The sequence below is a fragment of the Engystomops pustulosus genome, chromosome 1 (genome assembly GCF_040894005.1).
Source record: "Engystomops pustulosus chromosome 1, aEngPut4.maternal, whole genome shotgun sequence".
Lineage (NCBI taxonomy): Eukaryota > Metazoa > Chordata > Amphibia > Anura > Leptodactylidae > Engystomops > Engystomops pustulosus.
This window is the reverse complement of record NC_092411.1, coordinates 27,409,017-27,432,114: the sequence shown is the minus strand read 5'-3', so window position 1 is coordinate 27,432,114 and position 23,098 is coordinate 27,409,017. Positions and strand designations below refer to the sequence as shown.

At 42.5% G+C, this 23,098-nt stretch overlaps 1 protein-coding gene across 2 annotated transcripts in view; it reads right to left on the bottom strand.

Moving 5' to 3' along the window:
• The window catches only part of HCN1 (hyperpolarization activated cyclic nucleotide gated potassium channel 1), a 240,335-nt gene that overhangs the window by 60,265 nt on the left and 156,972 nt on the right, over positions 1-23,098 (bottom strand). The window lies entirely within an intron of this gene.

The window sequence follows — 23,098 nt, the reverse complement described above, 5'->3', positions numbered from 1 at the left end:
CTATAGGTATAATGGATATGACATTGCATGTAAAGACCTACAACACCGTATAGGCTTTGATATATACACACAGTAACCTTAGCATTTATCTATAAGGGTCATTTATATGATTCAGTCATAGAACCCTTTTTACAATACTTCAATCCGCCCCTTCCCCATTTATAGTTAGCGTAATTGTTGGCACCACATCCCTGCTTACACAAGGAAAAGTACTGCTGACAACGAAAGATTTTTATTGTTTGTTGGCATATTGCTGGCATGAAATACAGGGCAATGATTGGGAACAATTTGTTGCTCTGCCAAGTGGACCAATGATTAGACACTATTTGTACACTCACTGGCGGTTCTACCATTCACTATAGACAGGGGTTATCCTCTACGCCTAGAGGAGAGGTGGTTCTACCATCACCATAGACAGGGGGCATCCTCTACACCTAGAGGAGAGGTGGTTCTACCATCACCATAGACAGGGGGCATCCTCTACACCTAGAAGATAGACGGTTCTACCATCACCATAGACAGGGGGCATCCTCTACACCTAGAGGAGAGGAGGTTCTACCATTACCATAGACAGGGGTTATCCTCTACGCCTAGGGAAGAGATGACTCTACCATCACCATAGACAGGGGGCTTCCTCTACACCTAGAGGAGAGGTGGTTCTACCATCACCATAGACAGTGGGCATCCTCTACACCTAGAGGAGAGGTGGTTCTACCATCACCATAGACAGTGGGCATCCTCTACACCTAGAGGAGTGTTGGTTCTACCATCACCATAGACAAGGGGCATCCTCTACACCTAGAAGATAGACGGTTCTACCATCACCATAGACAGGGGGCATCCTCTACACCTAGAAGATAGACGGTTCTACCATCACCATAGACAGGGGGCATCCTCTACACCTAGAGGAGAGGAGGTTCTACCATTACCATAGACAGGGGTTATCCTCTACGCCTAGGGAAGAGATGACTCTACCATCACCATAGACAGGGGGCATCCTCTACACCTAGAGGAGAGGTGGTTCTACCATCACCATAGACAGTGGGCATCCTCTACACCAGTGGAGGTGAACCTATGGCACAAGTGCCAGAGGTGGCACTCTGAGCCCTTTCTGTGGGCACCCAGGCCTTCACCCCAACACAAAGTTTGCCAGATAGGACTCAAGGCTATCTCCTGTGATCCAATAAAGCCCAGGACGTGCCATGCTTAGCGCTATTTGGCTGCCAGGACTAGAGGAGGAGCAAAAGGTGTGGATAGAGATGGAATGTCATTGAAGCTCCCGCTCTGGGTCCCCTGATCCTTCCTCTTCAGGGGACCCTAAAAGGAAGCTACAATCCTAATTTCTCCATCGTCTTTCTATTGCATTGGTGTCCTCAGGAGACCAATACGATTAAAACCTATGATACAGCAGGGATCAATAAGTTACTGCTTAAATTGTAATGTTGGCACTGTGCGACATATAAGTGGGTTTTGGTTGTAGCTTGGGCACTCTGTCTCCAAAAGGTTTGCCATCACTGCTCTACACCTAGTGGAGAGGTGGTTCTACCATCACCATAGACAGGGGGCATCCTCTACACCTAGAGAAGAGGCAGTTCTACCATCACCATAGACAGGGGCATCCACTACAGCTAGAGGAGAGGTGGTTCTACCATCACCATAGACAGGGGGCATCCTCTACACCCAGAGGAGAGGAGGTTCTGCCATCACCATAGACAGGGGCATCCTCTAGGTTTAGAGGAGAGGCAGTTCTACCATCATCATAGACAGGGGGCATCCTCTACACCTAGAGGAGAGGTAGTTCTACATCACCATAGACAGGGGGCATCCTCTACGCATAGAGGGGAGGAGGTTCTACCATCACCATAGACAGGGGGCATCCTCTACACCTAGAGGAGAGGAGGTGCTACCATCACAATAGACAGGGGGCATCCTCTACACCTAGATGAGAGGAGGTTCTACCATCACCATAGACAGGGAGCATCCTCTACACCTAGCGGAGAGGTAGTTCTACCATCACCATAGACAGGGGGGATCCTCTACACCTAGAGCAGAGGTGGTTCTACCATCACCATAGACAGGGGCCATCCTCTACACCTAGAGGAGAGGCACTTCTACCATCGCCATAGACAGGGGGCATCCTCTTCAACTAGAGGAGAGGCGGTTCTACCATCATCATAGACAGTGGACTTCCTCTTCAACTAGAGGAAATGCAGTTCTACCATTACCATAGACAGGGGGCATTCTCTATATCTAGAGGAGAGGAGGTTCTACCATCACCATAGACAGGGGGCATCCTCTACACCTAGAGGAGAGGTGGTTCTACCATCACCATAGACAGGGGGGATCCTCTACACCTAGAGGAGAGGTGGTTCTACCATCACCATATACAAGGGGCATCCTATACACCTAGAGGAGAGGAGGTTCTACCATCACCATAGACAGGGGGAATCCTCTACACCTAGAGGAGAGGTGGTTCTACCATCACCATAGACAGGGGACATCCTCTACACCTAGAGGAGAGGCGGTTCTACCATCACCATAGACAGGGGGCATCCTCTACACCTAGAGAAGAGGTGGTTCTACCATCACCATAGACAGGGGGCATCCTCTACACCTAGAGGAGAGATGGTTCTACCATCACCATAGACAGGGGGGATCCTCTACACCTAGAGAAGAGGTGGTTCTACCATCACCATAGACAGGGGGCATCCAGACCTGCCAATCTAATGCAAGTGGGCGACATGATGCCCATAGGCTTCTAAATGGGCACCTCTGCTATAGACACTATAGTCACCTTATATCCCACTGCACCAGACAAGATAATTACAACTTTGCATAACTTTTCACTTGCTAACACCTGAACACTTGCGTTCCCCACAGCATGAATCAATTTGAAATAAGTATATGCCTCAAATTCATGCCTCATTACCATAATTTAGCATAATGTTAATTCTAATTAGCTTAATTATGAAGCGTATATCTGCATATACTTATGTTGGTAAATAGGTTCATAGAGAAAACTAAAAACTTGTCACTCAACTGTAATGCATTCATTATAACATAAGGAGGAATTACAGAAGCATTCAACTTTCTATTGGCACATTTTGGGACCCTCTATACGCAGGCCCATGTGGAAGCCCCAAATCAGATCACTTGGGTCCATAAATATGGCTTTCATCACACAGTAGCATCCAAAGTAATCAATGCAACCCGACTGTTGTATTTTTGGGGGGATGGAGCCAAGAAATTGGTTAAAAAGCTAATGTGATTTGCATAAATTTGCATAACCATCAGGTTTACTGTGGCAGTACCAACATTACAGAGTGCCCAGAGGCAGAAAAGAAGAGAATTTGAAGAAGAATATTTTCTTTTCCTATACTAGACAACAACTTTTTTAAAGGGGTTGGTCACTCTGTTACCTAAATTGCCCATGTGCGTTTCCTGTCTTATAGATAGTCCCTGAATGTTCATCAAGGGATTCAGCAGTCCTGCTGCTTACTTTTGTGCTGTGAGCAGTCTCTCTGTGATTCTGTGTTTACATCTCTGAGCTCACATGAATAGGAGGAGCTGTAGCAGGATAGTTATAACTCATTCTGTTCCCTCCCCCTCCCAGCCTCTGTCTGTGAGGATGGATAGTAAAAAGAGAGACATAATGGGACGCCATGAGGACAACCTACAGCAGTGGGAGTGAGGAAGCTGTATATTTATGCATAGGGCAGCATGTTGAGAACAATGGAAGGCCGAAACTATCAAAGTAAGAACATATACATGCAGAGACATGTTAAATGGAAGAGATTTATTAAAAAGTGTCCAACCACTTTAATCTGAACACAGGATGTAATCTATCGGACTATCCTTCAACAAGTGATCAATGGCCCTATAGCGCCATCACACGATAAGTGTAGCATAACACGCTGCCCACCTGCTGTTACAGACCTGTGTTACTGCAGTAGTAGACATGTCACATCTGTCAGCTGTCACTTCAATGACGGCGGGCAGATGTTTTCCATTGGCTGGCTTGGATGTGTCCTAGATTTGCAGTGCACTTGCTGTATGGGACTTGTTTGACTTATTGTAACTTATTACTTCCATTTGCTTAATCATTTGCTAAAGTAAAAGTTGGAGACTGTACCGTAGCGTCAGCTTTCACCCGTCCAGGGCCGTCCAGTGCACCTGAAATCTGGTGCTCCAAAAGCCGAGTCACGCTGCTTCCCTTTCAAGCCCCACAGTGCACCCCTACTGAATTCTAGAGAAACTGGATAACAAACCATTGGGTGCATTTTTTTCAGTAAAAATCTGGGGGCCAAAGCAATGTTTTTGTAAAAACAAAATATAAGCCAGTGCTAATACTTTCTATGAAACATTTGTGGTGGCAAAATTGCTCAATATACCCCTTGGTAAATACTTTGAGGGTTGTGGTTTACCCGAATATTTCCGATTTGCGCTGATTGTACCAGAATTACTCCGGGATTTTGGCGCACGCGATTGGATTGTGGCGCATCGGCACCGGCATGCACGCGGCGGAAATCGGGGGGCGTGGCCGAACGAAAACCCGACGGATTCGGAAAAGCCGCCGCATTTAAAAAAAGAAATTGTGTCGCGGAGCTTTCACTCACCTTCATCCAGGATAGGATCGTGAACTTCGGTGCATTTCAGGGAACTTCAGCGCAGCAGCGCCACCTGGTGGACGTCGGAGGAACTGCCTTGATGAATCCCGGCCGGACCCGAATCCAGCGCAGAGAACGCTCCGCTGGATCGCGAACGGACCGGGTAAGTAAATCTGCCCCAATGTCTACCAAATCTGCCCGCTAAAACCTGTATGCCCTCCAAAATCCCTTCACTTCTTATAACAATGAGATGAGATTGTTTTATCCAACACCAATGTGTAAATTTTAGAGCTAAATAAACATTTTTTATTTAAAAATAAATTTAAAAATTTAAAAATTCCACATAGGACCTCAATTTTGTTTTACTTCATGTGAGACGCTTAAAGGGGGTTCCCATGTACAATAAAGATAATTTTTAACCTCTAACTTTACAATTTTACCCAGTTTTATTGCTGTTTAGCTCCTATCACTGACAGTGATGACAGTGATGACAGTGTAATATTCCAGAGTGTGAACAGGAACTCCCTAAGCAGACACTTCATGATTCCTCTGTGCTATGAGATGCCATGTGCCGACAATTTACTTAGATTATTAGGGTACAGGTTTATCTACACATTTATTCAACTTCTGAACATTCACTAGTATCTGACACATAGAAAAAGAGAGATGAGACACATCAGAGATGAGAAATGATGAGATCCATTAGATGGACATAAAACATTATGACACTCTCAGCTTTGCTATATCTCACATATAAAACACACATAGTCAACTCTGCTATATGCCTCCCTCCCAGATAAATAACTTATCTGCCTGTAGCTTGTAGAGCAAGTCTCTGAACATTGCTGCTTGCCTGCTGGAAGTGCCTGTGCCTGAGCTGCTCTCGTAATTCAGGGGTAAGGGGCAGGAGACAGAGAGCACTGCAGTGTGCAGACAAGAGAAGCTATTCATGAGAAGAGTCCGACCATAGCCAGAAGATTTACAATTGGATCCAGGGGCAACCAAAATTATAAACAGAAGGGCTGATTGGACAGGTTGGAATTATATCTGTGAAATTTTGTATTTTTGTACACAGTGAATTAGAGAATGTTATTTTGTTATCCTGAGTATATTTAAGAATCTTGTCTTTGTGGGAATACCCCTTTAAAGGGCCAATAAGTTTTCAAAAGGCTGTTTGCAATAGTTTGAGGGGTGCTTTTAAAACCCCTACAGATATGAATAGGCTTATTTGACTCTTTACTCTGTGTAGCCCCTTTTCCCCTGCTCTCAGGACACTATCTTCACAGCAGAGAAGCTGTTAACCCATAATGCTCATATAGCACATAGTAAACCTATTTCACTGGTTTTTAGTTCTATTCCATGCTCCTCCTGATAAAAGCTACTGAGCTATTCACTATATAGATCCCATTTGTACAAACTATGCAGAGCTCAATAGATTTACTCATGAAAAGGAGGAAGTTTTTTGACAAATAGCTTCAGAATAGAAAAAATGCCAGGTGAGCAACACTTATATGGGTATGAGTCTGTTTGATTTGAAAGGGGAAGCAGATATAACAATTTGTTAAAAATCATTAAGAACCTGAAGGTACAACATAAGTCCTGCCCATAAAGAGCATCATTCAGTTTTGTGACCTTGTGTATCATATCAATTCTCCATATGCAGCCATACAATGTGCATGAAAGCTATTAAGAGGCAAATGCAACATACAAAGAAAGTGCTTCATAAAGTAGTCCCCTGGGAGCCTCAATATTCAATATATCATTGTTTGGTAAGTTAATAAAATGTAATTGCTCTGCTTCATACTCCTGGGATTCGGCAGTGATAGCCATAGACTGTACGCTGGTAAGTGCTCCCTGATTGTTGCATTGACAATCACTTTGCTGATGGCTGCGCTTGTGCCGTACACACCGTCCTAATGTTATTCTCTTCTATTTATCAAGTATATGTAAAACAGCTGCCGACACACACAAAAATTATAATAAGAGTTTTCTTGCTGCAGCCATAATGAATGATGAAAACCCATCTACATAACTATTCCCCAGTTATGTATTGTATGTAAGTGCAGGAAAAAAGGGGAAAAATGTAATATCAAATTACGTAATTTCTTAAAACGAAAATACATACATTGGGTAGATCTGTTCACAAGGCCATTTGCACCAAAATAATTACCAAAATGTCTTAAACCACAATTATAAAGGGCTTGACTATTACTACTCCAAACACATGGACACAGCACAGTACTAATACTCTTATCCTGCATATATGGCCACTGTACAATACTGCTATTCCTATCATATATATATATATATATATATATATATATATGATAGGAATAGCAGTATATATATATATATATATATATATATATATATATATGATAGGAATAGCAGTGTTGTAAAGTGGCCATATATGCAGGATAGGAGTATTAGTACTGTGCTGTGCACATACAGTGTATACAGGATAGGAGTATTAGTACTGTATAGTGCCCATATATACAGGATAAGAGTAGTAAAACTGTAATGTGTCCATGTATGCATGTATATATATATATATATATATATATATATATATATATATGCTCTACACAGTGATAATACCCCTATCCTGCATATATGGCCACTGTAAAGTACTGCTATTCATATCCTGCATTTATGGGCATTGTATAGTACTGCTATTCCTATCCTATATATATGGGCTCTACATAGTACTAATACTCCTATCCTGTGTATATGGGCACTGTACAGTACTGCTATTCCTATCCTATATATATGGGCTCTACACAGTAATATTACTCCTATCCTGCATATATGGCCACTGTACAATACTGCTATTCATATCCTGCATTTATGGGCACTGTACAATACTGCTATTCCTATCCTACATTTAGGGCTCTTCACGGAACTAATACTCTTATCCTGCATATATGGGCACTGTACAGTATTACTACTCCTATTCAGCATACATTGACACATTACAGTTTTACTACTCGTACTAATACTCCTATCTTGTATACACTGTATGTGCACAGTACAGTACTAATAATTATATTCTGTATACATGGGGACTGCACAGTACTACTACCCAAACCCTCTATATATGAGCACTACACAGTACTAATCCCCCTATCCTGTACATATGTGCACAGCACAGTACTACTACTCCGATCCTGTACATATGTGCAAATTACGATACTACCACCCCAATCCTGTATATATGGGCACTGCAGTCTCTGGGGGCTATGTGGGCCCACCTACGTAGGTAATCTTTGCAATGGTCCACCAATGTGTTGAATGCCCTGCTAACAGGTTACCCTTGAGAATAAGGAACATATGTATATGACCCATATGCCCATAATCAGTAAAATTCACAATTGTGCTACCAACTCATACTATATATGGCCAGATGTAAAATATTATGAAGTTATGAAGTGACTTTGTCAAGGACCAAAATGAAATGTTCTCCTACAACAACACGAGTGAGACGTTGTGCGAGATGCCAGCCCCCATTAGCTAACATTACGATGGATCAATGCTACAATGGAACTTTCTGCTCCCGATAGGGATCAACATATGGGAATTTCAGCTACGACTTATGTGTCACTGGAGGAAGAGAAATCTCTTTAATATTGTAATGGAATTAAAGATTTCCATGGCTGTTGGACAAATATGTAACTGAAGGATTAGGAAAATCATTTTTATAGGCGTAAAGCTGAACTACGAGATAACACACATATTGAGGATTAAGAAAAAAAAAATCATCTGAGCATCACTCGTATGAGGATTTTGTTTTATCCCAGGAAATTAAAACTATTATCAGTTCTTTAAAAATCAGTTTTTAATTTACATTAAGCGGCAGGACTGTATTTTGCACAATATGCAAACTATTAACCTATGATACAATCAGTATGTTATGAGGTCACAAGGTAAAGGTAACTGATGATTCATCTTTCTGGGTCATTGATTGGTTATCCTACTGCTCCAAAAAAATGTAACTGCAAATGTTATAAAAAAACATAAAAAAATCTATTTTTACTCCTTAAATCCTTTGCACGTCAAGCATAGACCAATTGATGGCTCTCATTGACTGAGCAACGGTGACCTTAGGGAGTAAGGACACTACTACTGGCTGCATGGATCCCATCACTGTCAGTAATTGTGATAATGATGGTGATTGGCTGCAGTGGTCATGTATCCACCAAAAGAAAAAACGGGGACAACAGCTCTAGATTGGTGAATTACAGTGGAAATTTTGCTATCACAATTGTTTTTATTATTTTTTGCGGCATATCTCCATGGCTACAGACTACAAATAAACCCTGTGTAATCGTCGTTGAAAAGTTACACAATCCAAAAGTTGGACTGGACAGTCTACTGTGCAAGATTTATCAAAGTGTCTGATGTTGGATGATAAATGTGTCTGCGTTTAAGACTGTACTTTACAACTCCTTTGGAACAAATGTTTCTAGGAACTATTGTATGTTTTAGTAGAGAGATTCAAATAGAGGTCTATGTGGCCCAGTCATAGTGCGGTGAGCATGCGCTGTCTCACCAGACTACGACTGAGTTGGACAGCCGCCGTGCATGATATAGGACAGTGATGGCGAACCTTTTTGAGCCTCAGTGCCCAAACATCAACCAAAAGCCACTCATTTATTGCAAAGTGCCAGCACAGCAGTTTAAGCAGTAATGTATTTCTCCATGTTATGTAATGTAATCTACCATGTTATCAGAGCCCCTCCTTGCCCCAGCTTCACTGGCTAATATAAGTCCCCTGCAGAACATCCCACATCTGCTGCCTCCTCAGGAGCTTCCCCTAGCAGTTGACATCACCATGCTCACACACACGCACACTTCAATCTCTTCTGCACTACCTCTTTCTCCTCACTGTGGCTGTGCAAGATAGCTCCGAAGCAGATTTGGAGCTGCACTCGCAGGCAGCAGCAACCTGGAGATGGTAGCGCGCATGCGCACGAGTTGCAGAGCATTGGGATGTCATCTGTTAGGGGAGGCACAAGAGAAGTGCTGAAGTTCTGATTTTTCAATAGTTTTACCTCAGTTGCTGAGACCCATAGCCACATACTGTAAATTTAGAATAGTACAACCTCAGCAAAAATCTTTGTCTGTGACTGCTCTGCAGAGAAGAGGTTATTTGAGTAATCCACGTGATGTTGGTTTTTGTATTGGTGAGTTGTTTTTGGTCTAACAATTTGCTTTCTATCTGTGTCAATACAGTCTTTTTAAAAAAATAATTTGAAAGAGGTGCAGGTTCTATAGGTATCAGGGCTAGTCTGTGGGACAACCCTTGTAAGGACAGGAGCTATTTGGGGGATTAGGGTTAAGATAGCCAGCAAGCAATTCCATCCGAGACTCCCCCCCCCCCTCTGGTCTTTACTTTACTGTTTTTGATTTAATCTAACTGTATAGGCGACTATAGAGTTTATTTTTGGCTAAGCAGGGATATCTGTGACCACTCTACAGACAAGAGGCAATTCATGTAGTCGAGTAGTTGTTATTTGTTGGCGTCCGATTTTAGCTTTGTTTTATGGCGCACGGCCTTGTCTCACCGTATCAAGAACAAATGAATGTCAGAAGTGCAGGAAAAGTGTTGGATGTTTGAGTGAATTAAAAAGAAAACCGTGTGAATATCGGAGAAACAGGTAAACGGTAGCACCTCCAATCTAATACCAATAATCAATCTTGAGGACAGGTCTTCAATATCAAATTTAGCTAGGGATTGGACAACCCCTTTAACTACAGTATACTTTTAAAATCCAGTAATGTACGGGGCAATCAAGTTGAAATTCATCCATTATCATCATCAACATCATCATCTACTTGGTCCTGTACAGACTCCTTGATGGGTTTGCAGTTTAGCATTTTTAATACATCCCCATCTTTATAATAAATGTGCCGTAATAAGTCCAATAGTTAAGACAGTATACAGAACAAAGTGTTTGATGTACATATCACAGGCTTGAGTTACAGACACCGGCTGTGGTTTTCAATGCTCCATATATCGATTCAGTAAGCAAGCGCTGATTAATTACATCTCTATAAATTGTCTGACTGCATACAAGGTCACCCTCACATTACATAACATTTTATTCAAGAAGACTTTGCTCTTTCAGTTAATAGAAGTCAAGGAATCTTATATTTTAAAGGCCCTGAAGTTACCAACATTCTGTGGATGAGGCCTGAAGAGTAAAATCAATGGGGCTTATTTACTAAGGGGCCGCGTACGCACTTTGGTCGGACTGTCCATCGTTTTTGGAGATTGCGCGGTTGTCACAGGTATTTAACAGGTGTCTGCGCTGGGATTGTGTCGCACCCAAACGGATTGTGGCACAGCTGCGTGAGACAGAAATCGGGGAGTGGGCAGTCGGACGATCCGACTGATTGGGACAGAGCGCAGGATTTAACTTTCAAATTGAGTCGCAAGACAATTCATTTACATGCACCAGGAAGAAGAAGGTGAACTCCGGTGGACCTGAGCGGGGAAGCAACACATGCAGGATATCGGACGCACGATCTTAGTGAATAGCGGAAGAGTGCATTCTCGTCGGACAATGCACTTTCGGGAAACTTTGTCAGACAGGGGCTTATTTATCAAAAAAATGTGCAGTTTTCCTGTGAAGTGTGCAGAGGGCGCCAGATTCGTCAACTGTGTTGCACGTTTTTCCTGCACTGCTCCGATAGTGTATACCAACTTTTTTTTGATGCACCTTTAACATAGGACGTGCGACACAATTCTGTCGGATACAGTATATTAAATGTTGCGCACGGTCCGACCGGAACGCCCCATTCAGTGCAGAATTTTTTATACTGCAGCCGTGACACTTCTTAAATACAAGTGCAAGCAGTTTGCGCTGAATAGAATGTGCAAAGTCCGACAGAAAACTGGTGCAGGGGCTTTAATAAACCTCGGCCAATGTTCTAATATTAATATTAAAGGGAATCTACCATCAAATTCATACCTTATAAATTAGCGTCACTAATGTAGGTTCTGGCCATATAATATACAAATATTTTTTATAATTATTTTTTAGAAATATGCTAATGAGCTACAAGGGTAACCAGAGTAACCAGGCTCCAATGGCACAGGCAATAACTTCTCCCCCTGGGAGCACTTGTAGATAGTTTATTTTTAAAACATTTTTTTTAAGAAGTAGAACATAAAAAACTATTACAGATCTTGCATCTGGGTGCAAATAGGATTCTGTCAGTGATTCTACTGCTTTATAAGGTATTAATTGGATGCTAGATTAAATCTAACATGAAAATCCATCATGATAAACCAGGGACACTTACTCTTAGATCCCGACACTGTGACTGTGATAATCTTCTTATATTTATCTATGGCCTCCTACTTTTTAAAATCAATGTTTAAAATTATTCTAATGAGCCATAAGGGCTCTGGGGGTGTTACCAGAGTCCCTCCATGGTGTTACACTGGGCAGGAGCATCTCTCACCCTGCTCCTTCAGCACTTCCCCCCTCCCTTTGCCTGCTGTAATCCCGCACAGTGTGAGGGGAAAGTGCTCCTGCATAGTGTTACAGCCTGTTGAACTCTGTCAATGCCCCCAGAGCCCTTCTGGCTCATTAGCATAATTACAAAAGTTGATTTGAAAGTAAGAAGACCACAGATAACAAATTACCACAGTCACGGTACCTGGATCTATGAGTAAGCGTCCCTAGTTTATCATAATGGATTTTGATGGTAAATTTCCTTTAAGTTCTGCCTAAAGCTCCTCAGTAGATTTCTATAGCTTCATGGTAACAGACTACAACCAAACCCAGTGTAGTCAGGGTTGAAAAGTTAGACCAGAAGAACAGGTAAAAATGGCACTAAGTTCCGCATGGGGGGATATTTCTAGAAGAGGGACCGTGGTGGCAGAAGAAATTTTAGTAAGAGTATTAAATAGTTATAATAGTTATTGACTGTAGGTTCTACACATCTGTCACACAGTGATTGGGTCCTGACTACTGTACGTGACTCCCTTTATAACCGCTTGAGGTTTTGCCAAGCCCGAGGGCGGCCACATTAATTGATTTATCTTTCAAAAGAAAAGCCAAGATTTTCCATTATACATAATAATCTCGCTGCTATCATTAGGGAGGACGGGTGCAATGGAAAAAGCAAATACATAGTAAAAGTAGATACAAAGTCAGTAGTTTAGCATCTGTGATAATGAAGATCAAACCACCACCACTTCACAAAGGCAAATTAATCATGTGGCAGGAAAAAAAAGAACCTTGTGAATCATTACATCCTCCATCGCTAGAGAATACGGAGGCTCTTTGTAGGTAATACGTACCTGGAGGGCGATTCAAGAACTGTTCCTTCAGAAATGTCCTTAACACTCTCGATGTTAAATCATAAATCTTATGCCCCATTTAGCTGTCATAACCACTATAAATACATGTATAGCAGTGTGCACACATGCAATGACGTGACCCATGGAAATGTTTCGGTTGACTACAGTTAGTTAGAAGGTGAATAAACCTGCCTATGTACATATTATATCAGCGCCAGTACGAGACTCCTCAAATACCATACCAGAACAAAAAAAAAATTATGTTTTTCACAATTTTGTTGTAAAGTAAACCCCTGTGTGGCTACACACAGAAACAAATAGCAAAATAATGGTCAATATAACATAGCAGAGGTCAGATACACAGTATAGCAAAGCAATACAAAACCGATATAGGACAAATGTGTCAGGAGACTAGTAAACCCAGCGAAATATAATGACATTGGGCGGACACCGTCCCCAGTAGCTGACTGGACTGGCCGTCTACCGTCCAAGCCACAGGTGAAACACAACTGAGCTCTAAATGATAGCACCCAGCTCCCCCAAGAAAAAGTCTCTGCAAGGCAGCTGTTTACTAAGGCGTCCAGCAAATAGCCCTGGGTGTGGGTTAAACTCAAAGCACTGCCACTAGCATTAGTGGTCCTGATGTGATGCTGAATGATGGAAATGTTTCCGTTGACTCCAGTTAGTTAGAAGGTGAATAAACCTGCCAATGTACATATTATATCAGCAGCAGTATGAGACTCCTCAAATACCATACCCGAACCAAAAATAAAGGAGTTTTTCTAAAATTTGCTGTAAAGTAAACCCCTTCAGATACTACCTGAAACAGATACACTGTCACAATAGAGAAAGGGGGTGCAGGCCCTAAACTTACCCACAACTTGTGTCACCTACCTAACAAGCCTTGGTTAGGGACTTATGGTTGACAATAACTACACAGACTGAGGGCACAGGAAAGATGAACAGTCACCGAGGGACAAAATACAGATAACAGACAATCAAATCAGATAAGACCAGGAAAAATCCAAAGGGGGGCTAAAGCACAGAAATAAATAGTAAAAGAATGGTCAAAATAACAGCAGGGATCAGATACACAGTATAGCCAAGTAATAGACAAATGCTACAGGACAAATGTGTCAGGAGACTAGTAAAACCAGCAAGGTATAATGGCACTGGAAGGTTTCCTTAGGCCCACCAGAGAAAATCAATCTGGGGGGCCACTCTTCATTATCCCCCAGGAAATATACTCTAGCAGCTTTCAAATTGTGTTGTTTTCTGATGGACCGTTGGGATTCAGTATTGGTTTCAGCCAGGGCCCACCGGAGGATCCTCTGGTACTCTGGTGGGCCAGTCCGACAGTGGGCAGATATAAAAAGGAGCTCCTGGACACCGTCCCTAGCAGCTGACCGTACTAGTCTTCCACAACTCAAGCCACAGGGGAAACCCAATCGAGCTCTAAATAGCAGCACCATGCTCCCCAGGAAGCTGTCAACCAAGGCAGCTGTCAACCAAGGCTTCCGGCAAACAGCCCTGGGTGTCGGTTAAATTTAGAGCCCTGCAGCAAGCATTAGTGGTTCTGACATGATGCTGAATGATGCTGTGAGAGAAGCAGGTAAAACTGCATTTCTAAGTGTCTAAGGGGATTTTCAGAATAATAATAATCATGGAAAAAAAAACAGATTGGTGGGAGTCATATGTGGATTGAGACTTACATGTATGAATATTATTCTTTGTTTTTCTGGATTAAACCCCAGTTTTATCAGATTGGAGAGGGAAGAAACACATGATTCCCCAATCAATGAACTTTTTTTATCTACTGGTGCCAAAATTACACAGTTGATAGAGCTACATGCAGATAGCTCCATCCATTGTTTAGTGGCCATACAGAGGTAGTGCAAGTCCCATTTAAGCCCTAGCTGTGGAGAACAACTAACTAGTGGAGGTGCTAGGTGTCTGACAACCCTCAGTTTAATTTCCATGACCTATATGAAGATATGTCATCAATATTGAAAATGCTTGAAGGTGATATTGGCCTTTTGTGTAATTTTTCTATCCATCTTACTCATATTGTGAAACTCCTTTAATCCTTCTCCTGGATGGATCTGTGCTTGTAGACAGTGAATACAATGTTAGCTAACATCAACCAGGCATCGAAAATAGGGACTAGCTAGAAGAAGTGCAAAGGTAGCAGACATACCCAGGTCCTGGTTCCTGGACCCATCCAAAACATAAGAAGAAGAAGCCCACTTGGCATATAGCCAAGTTATGGGTTTTGCAATGGTATCCACAACCTGTGATAGTTACAGGGGTGTATCAAGCTTATGCTTCATCATGCATTTATCCTTTATATAAGTAAATATTAAAGGTATACATATTAAACTTGTAGGTCCTTTTGCCCCTGGAAGTGACTTTTTCCATTCCCTACATATCCCCTTTAAGAAGCCAATCATACATGAGGGAGTCTACTACCTTATGTGTACTGGAGCCCTTACATTTGATCAGGAAAGATTGTTCCATTCAATTAAAGCAAGTAATTACAAGTAGAGATACAGATTTCTCTAAATATATAAAGCTGAGTGTATGTGTGTCCGCTAAAGGAATCTGCACCATTTCGTTTTCAATCACCAAATTGTGTACAGCTGCTCCCTGTGACCCAGGGAACGTCATAGATTTTGCTTTGAGTTGAAATTTTCACACACAATTTTTGCTTTTACAAAATATACTTATTAACCACCATATACAGGAACCATTGTCTGCTGCTGCCGTGACAGTTAGAAGTTTGGTTGCTATTTTGCCAGAGGTCATTAATATGAGTTCTGAGCTTTGATTGGTTTCTATAGGCAAAGAGTATAAGACAACTTTTGTGTGAGGCAATATGGAGAGAGATAGAAAGAGACAGTCAAAGACAAAAAGTCAAGAAGCGAGAGAGAGACAGTCAAGGACTGACAAAGAGAGACAGTCAAAGACAGAAAGAGACAGTCAAAAACAGATACGGTCAAAAAGAGACAAAGACAGAAAAAAAACAAGAAAGACAGTCAAAGACAGAAAGAGAGACACAGTCAAATACAGTCAGTCAAAGACAGACAGACAGAGAGACATTCAAAGACAGACAGTCACAGACAGATTGAGAGAGACAGTCAAAGACAGACAGAGACAGTCAGAGAGAGAGAGATACATATAAAATATTTTTGTTAATCCATTCTATGTTGTTATAGCTAAGGTAGTTATTTACTATCCAAAGCAACGCCAGGAGCTACAGCTAGTACTGAATAAAGTTTAATTTACTTTTAATCAGATATCTTTTTCACTTTGCATCCAGTTCATTGGACTTTCTATTACTAAACGACATTAAATTACAACCAAACTAAACTACATTTTATGGTTGAATACATTCAATATATTTTATAAATTATATTTACAATAAAGAAAAGATTTTCACACTGTGCATCACTTATTTCGTTTCCAGAGGAGAAGAGACTATTAGAATAGTTGATAGTTGCAACTGAAATGAGTTGAAGCAGTTGTTTTATATTTAGTGCTACAGAAAAGTACAGGAAGATACAAGACGATAGCAAATAACATGTTCCTAGGAGTAAATGTCAGCAGCTTGTGTGCGGTACAGTCAGTGACTACTCGTGTCTTAGCAGTCAGGGTAATGAGACAATGTATCAGCGAGGGTTGGCAGCTATGAATGTCTATGTGCGGAGACCTTCGCCATCTAATGAATCGCTCGTATTTATAAACAATCCGACATTTTGGGATAAATTACAGTAAAATTACAAATTTAATGACAACGTGACCATGATAAACTTCATAGTAGTCCAGACTGAATACTTCTATTGTATGGGAGAGGAGGGTATGACAGAGGCCGAGCTCTATGATATATATATTTATATAATTTGGATCAGAATTTCTATGGAAACTTCAACAGGAGTCCTCAGTAAGAGTCCTGATTTCTCCACCTACACAGTGAGGCTCATTTCTAAGGCCCGTTCCACACTTCTGAGTGTGATGCGATGAACTTGCATCACACTCGCACCGCATGCTGCCGGGAACGCATGGCCCGAACGTTGCACCGCGGGAGTGAACTGACATGCTGAGTTCACTCCCGCGGTGCAGCGTTCGGGCCGTGCGTTCCCGGCAGCATGCGTTGCGAGTGTGATGCGAGTTCATCGCATCACATTCGCAAGTGTGGAACGGGCCTAAGGGTCCGAACGCTGCACTTTCATCGGGTTTCCCGAATATTTCCGTTTTGCGCCGAATTGCCCCAGGTTTTTGGCGCACGCGATCGGATTTTGGCGCTTCAATGCCGGCTTGCACGCGACAGAAATCGACGGCGAGCCGTCGGACAACCCTGACGGATTCGTAAAAACCGCAGGGATTTAAAAAAGTAAATGTGTCGCAAGATCAAGCACTCACATGCACCAGGGAGAAGAAGGTGAACTCCGGCGGACCTCGGCGCAGCAGCGACACCTGCAGGAAATTGGACGCACGATGTTAGTGAATCGTGTCGGACCCGAATCCTCAGACAACGCACCGCGGGATAGTGACAGGACCAGGTAAGTAATTCTGCCCCAGTGACTGACTGATTCTTCTCTGCATACACTGATAAGGGGAAATCATCATCTCTGTGGGTAGGGTAACAGGACTTTCAGAACTTTCCTTTCGCACCCTCAGAAACGGGTTCCCAGGATGCCAAGTAGCAGAGCATGGATGGTCTTGAGGACAATGGACATCTGGAAAGGCAATCTCCATAAGGAAAATCAACTCCTTCCTGACGAAGAGACGAATAATAACACTAGAGCAATGGAGAATACATGAGGCCGGTAACAGTCACGGTGATATCAACGCCCTCACATTTTATAGAGCTATTACATAAGTCAGTTCAACGCTGGGAGGAACGTTCCAAAAAGAGAAAGACATGGCCGACACATCCAATGTCACAGACTGAATCTGCTGCCTAGAAGCTGTGCTCTTGGAACAAGACAAGTGAAATGGGAAGCATTAGCTAGTAAATAATTCAGGCATCATTTGTCACGAGGCTTTGCCACTTTACAGCGACAGTCATGCACAAAATCCTCTCCTTAAACATAATTCTATATCAAATACCAATCGTACCAGTGGCGTAACTAGAAGAGGCAGGACTCAAAGCGGACTTATGAATTGGACCCCGCTTACCCCTTAAAAATATACATACAGTATATACACACCATACATACGGAATATACACAGACATACAGTACCATATACACTCATGCATTGTATACACAGGCATACAGCATATACACATTGCAAATACAAACATATTCAGCATATTCACACCCAATACCCCAGATGCCAAGACCCCCTGACACTCTGGGCCCCATAGCAGCTGGTATTGCTGCTACTTCTGCAGTTACGAATCGTACACTATGCTGATCTGCAGATGAAGACATCACCTATAGCAGTGATGGCGAACCAATGGCACGGGTGCCAGAGGTGGCACTCAGAGCTCTTTCTATGGGCACTCAGGCCCTCACCCCAGGACAGAGTTCACCAAACACTTCCAATCTTCCTGCAGTCCCAGGCAAATTAAGAGATGCTACTCTCTCAGTGCTATTCGACACTTCGTTGGCTGTTTGGAACTGCGGGAAAAGTGAGGTTTTGACAGAACTGCATTATATTTGGAGGTCATCATGTTGGACCCGTCCATTGTTCCTTTACAGAGAGACTTTGGAGAGAAGCTACAATGATAATCTGAATTTGCCCTCCTTCTTTTAACTGGTGGCCTCAGACCGCCAATACAAGTGAAAGATGTGAAAGAACAGGTAGCAATAAGTTACTGCTTAAAATTTCATGTTGGCACATCAGGGTAAATAAGTGGATTTCGGGTGTAGTTTGGGCACTCGGTCTCTAAAAGGTTCGCCATCACTGACCTATAGCATGCCTTAGAGTTTCCCAATAATATAATCATACAGTCCCCATATGATATTATCAAATAACACAGGGTCACGCACCCGGAATCAGCAGCACAAGCTGTGGATGCCCTTCACTGGCCTCAGCCATAACACAGATGGGGCTAGTCATTTGGCTGCACAGTGATGTGTGTGAAGACATGTAAACAAATCCGCACGAGGGGCAATGTGAGAAATAGTGAGAAAGCCTGGAATATATGGCTTTAACCCTACGCAATAGAAAAAAATGGGAGCTGGAGATGAATTTCTGACCCTGCACATGTCACAGCAGAAATAAGACTGATAATCCAGGGACATTACTCATAGATCCAGGCACCATGACTGTGGTAATCTGTTTATAATTGTTATTCATGGCCTCCTTCCTTCTAAAATCAACCTTTAAAATTATGCTAATGAACCAGAAGGGATCTGGGGAGTGTTACCAAAGTCCCTCCATGCTATAGCTTCACAGGTGTTACACTGTCTCACTCTCCCCCTATCTCTACCTGCTGTAAAATCATACAGTGGGAGGGGGGAAGTACAGAGCTCTGTTAACCTACCCTCTAACCGGAGGCCGTAGATAACACATATAAGAAGTTTACCACCGTCACAGTGCCTGGATCTGATTTATCATGCTGGATTTTGATGGTAGATCTCTTAATCTGAAAAGGCACTACTGTGGGGGAATGTGGCAAAATAGCAGCCTAAACCAATGATGAGAGAGAAGAAATGACTACCGCAGACTCCCTGTATACACTGTAACTAGGTGGTAGTAACAGGGGCAGATAAGACTACCCGGGCCCTGGGCTGTGTGAATATTATAGCCCCTACAAGTCTGGACTCACTTCCTACATCTGGTAGTAGAATTAGCTTTTTGGGGAATGGAGGATGTGTCCCTTCTTCTGCTTTTAATTTTCTGTTTCAGGACCTTTGGAGGACCTTGAAAGGTCCTGAAATGGCTCTTGTGTTCATGTGTATTGAGAGCCAGAACAGATGTATGAGGATTTCAGGGGCATGGTCCTTCTAAATATAAAATTTGGTTGGTGGTTAGTGTGGCCATGGGCCCCCTACATGGCTTGGGCCCCAAGCTACCACCCAAACCGCTTATATTATAATCCACTACTGGGTAGTAACTAACCACAGCTATGGGGAGAAAAAGTAACATGATAACATGTAAGTACCCTTCTCTGGTTTTCTGTTCATAGGGTGCAGCGCCTAATCTCTATGTGTATATTCCCAGCTGGTTTGAGAGTGGCAGCGACCACAAATCAGTGGCCTCAGCGGTTATAGGCATGAGGACAGTGATATTACTCTTTCCTTAACCTTATGTTGTGCGAGAAGTGGACACTGCTGGCCTCAGGGGCGTAACTACAGTGGTTGTAGTCATAGCAGCGGCTATTGGGCCCGTAGTGTCAAAGGGCCCCGGCATCTGACCTGACACACTAAAGACCGGGACATGTGCACTCATCGTCCAGCATAATGGGGCTCATTCACTAAGGGTCGTGCTACTCACTTTCTTCGGACTGTGCAGCGTATTTGGGGATTGCACGGCTTGGAACTCCGGGTGTAAGTAAATGTGCCCCAATATATATATATATAATGGGGGTCATTTACTAAGGCCCCAATTCGCGTTTTCCCGATGTGTTACCCAAATATTTCCGATTTGCGACGATTTTCCCTGAATTGCACTGGGATTTTGGCGCACTCGATCGGATTGTGGCGCATCGGCGCCGGCATGCGCGCGACGAAAATGGGGGGGCGTGGCAAAAACCCAACGTATTCGGAAAAACCGCCGCATTTAAAAACGGAAAATGTGTCGCGGAGCTTGCACTTACCTTCACTCAGCCCGAGCCGGTGAACTCCAGCGCGTTCCGATGCTTTTCAGCGCAGCAGCGCCACCTGGTGGACGGCGGAGGAACTACCTTAATAAATCCCGGCCGGACCCGAATCCAGCGCAGAGAATGCGCCGCTGGATCGCGAATGGACTCGGTAAGTAAATCTGCCCCAATATGTACTGTATGTGATGTATATATGCTGTATCTGTGACGTGTACATGCTGTATATACATACGGTGGAAGGTTGTGTGTATAAACCGTATGTGTGTATATATGCTGTATGTTTGTATGTGTGTGTATATGCTCTATATATGTGTATGCATGAGTGTATAAATGTGTGATTATATCTCCCAAAGGTTAGTATACAAATATGTATATTTTTTAAGTGGGAGGGGGGCCCCATTAAGAAGTCTGCTATGGGGCCCTGCCTCTCCTAGTTACGCTCCTGACAATCACAGGTCTTAAAGGCCTAACTGCTGGCCCTAGGGGTTTTTTGGCTGAACGGCTGGCTTCCAACGTTTTGGACCTGGTTCCATTTGCTTTGTATATAGATTTTTAGTTTTTTTTTTCTTTTAGTACACTGTAAACCACAATAAACCTTTGAAATATTAAGGAAATAAAAGGTGACCGGCAATGTTTTACAGCTCAGTACCAGAGCGGTAATATTCCGGACTTCTACTATATGACGGGATTATCTTCTGGCATTTCTATTGTCACACGCATCTCCTTTGATTTGCAGTGATATAAAAACAACAAAGGGTTTTCCTCACTCCCTCCTAAATTGCGGGATTGTTCGAAAAAATTAATTGCTTGTTTTTCCTTCCTCTTCACATTAACCTGGATCAAGTCCGTCTTTGAGTCCCCACTTTCCTCCTCCTTGCCAATTTAACTTTAGTAGATTTAGTTTTTAAAGGAAATCTACCATGAAAATCCATCATGATAAAGTAAGGACACTTACTCATTGATCCGCGCACCATGGAAAAATGGTGGGATATTAAAAACTTCATTTATACTTCCAATTAGGGAATTGAACAATAGAGAAGCTCATATGAGCCTTGTCTTGGAAGAAGAAGTAAAGGTGGTATCAAATTCTACATCAAAACTTAATTACAGTATTTTTCGGACTATAAGGCGCACCGGAGTATAAGGCGCACCATCTATAAATGCCTGCTAAAACGTCTAGGTTCATATATAAGGCGTACTGGAGTATAAGGATGAATGACCAGCAGGTGGCAGACCTGTGCACAGTTCAAGGCAGCTGTTGTCTGTAAGTACGGTTCATATATAAGGCGCACTGGACTATAAGGCGCACCTTTGATTTCTGAAAAAAATCTAAGGATTTTTTGTTCGCCCTACAGTCCAAAAAATATGGTATGGTGGTGTTAGGTGGCTAGCTGAGGTGGTTACTTGGTTTGAGGGTTGAGTAGATTTTCCTACGGGGGCTTCCTTCTATACTATACATATAGGGATAGGTTACACAGATTTATGGTAAGGACGAAATATGTGAACACAATAAGGGAGATTTATCATAAGTTTCTGAGGTAAAACTGTTCTAGTTGCCCATGGAAACCAATCAGAGCTGAGATTTATCTTTATAAACAGCTGTGGGAAAATGAAAGCTGAGCTCTGATTGGTTGCCATGAGCAACTAGAGCAGTTCTGCTCTAAGAGAGTTATGATAAATCTCCCCCAATATTCTTAGGAGACAGCGTCACACAGAATAAAAAAACAGAAAAAAAATGCTAATTTTCTGGGAACATTAGAGACAAGTACATTTCAATTCATATGAATGTAGTTTCCTGTCCCATCTGTTGCCCCCTCAAGTGTCTTCAGGCCCTGTCTGGCTCTCACTCCCTCGGCCTGCGCAACACACACAAGAACCAGAAGACAAGAACATGAGGCTGTCAATCTAGAAGACTTCATTACAACGAGGCTTCAGATTCTAACCATACAGTATATTAGCCAGCGGTGATCAACCAATCACATTGTGCGGTCTTGAGGTGTGACCCCTGATGTCACCTCTGGGCTGCATATTATATTTAAGTTCCTGTGATCCCCATATTCGGATGTACTCTCTCTCTCTGGTAGTCAAGCTGTCATATACTTAAAGGGGTATTCTCATCTGAGCATTGACATTTAATTCATCTACTACAGGCAGTCCCCGGGTTACATACAAGATAGGGTCTGGAGGTTTGTTCTTAAGTTGAATTTGTATGTAAGTCGAAACTGTATATTTTATAATGGAAGTTCTAGACAATTTTTTTTCTTTTGCCCCAGTGACAATTGGAGTTTCAAAATTTTTGGTGTAATTGGACCAAGAATTATCAATAAAGCTTCATTACAGACACCTTACAGCTGATCATTGCAGTCTGGGGCTATAGTAAAGCATCCAGAGAGCTTCACCAGAGGT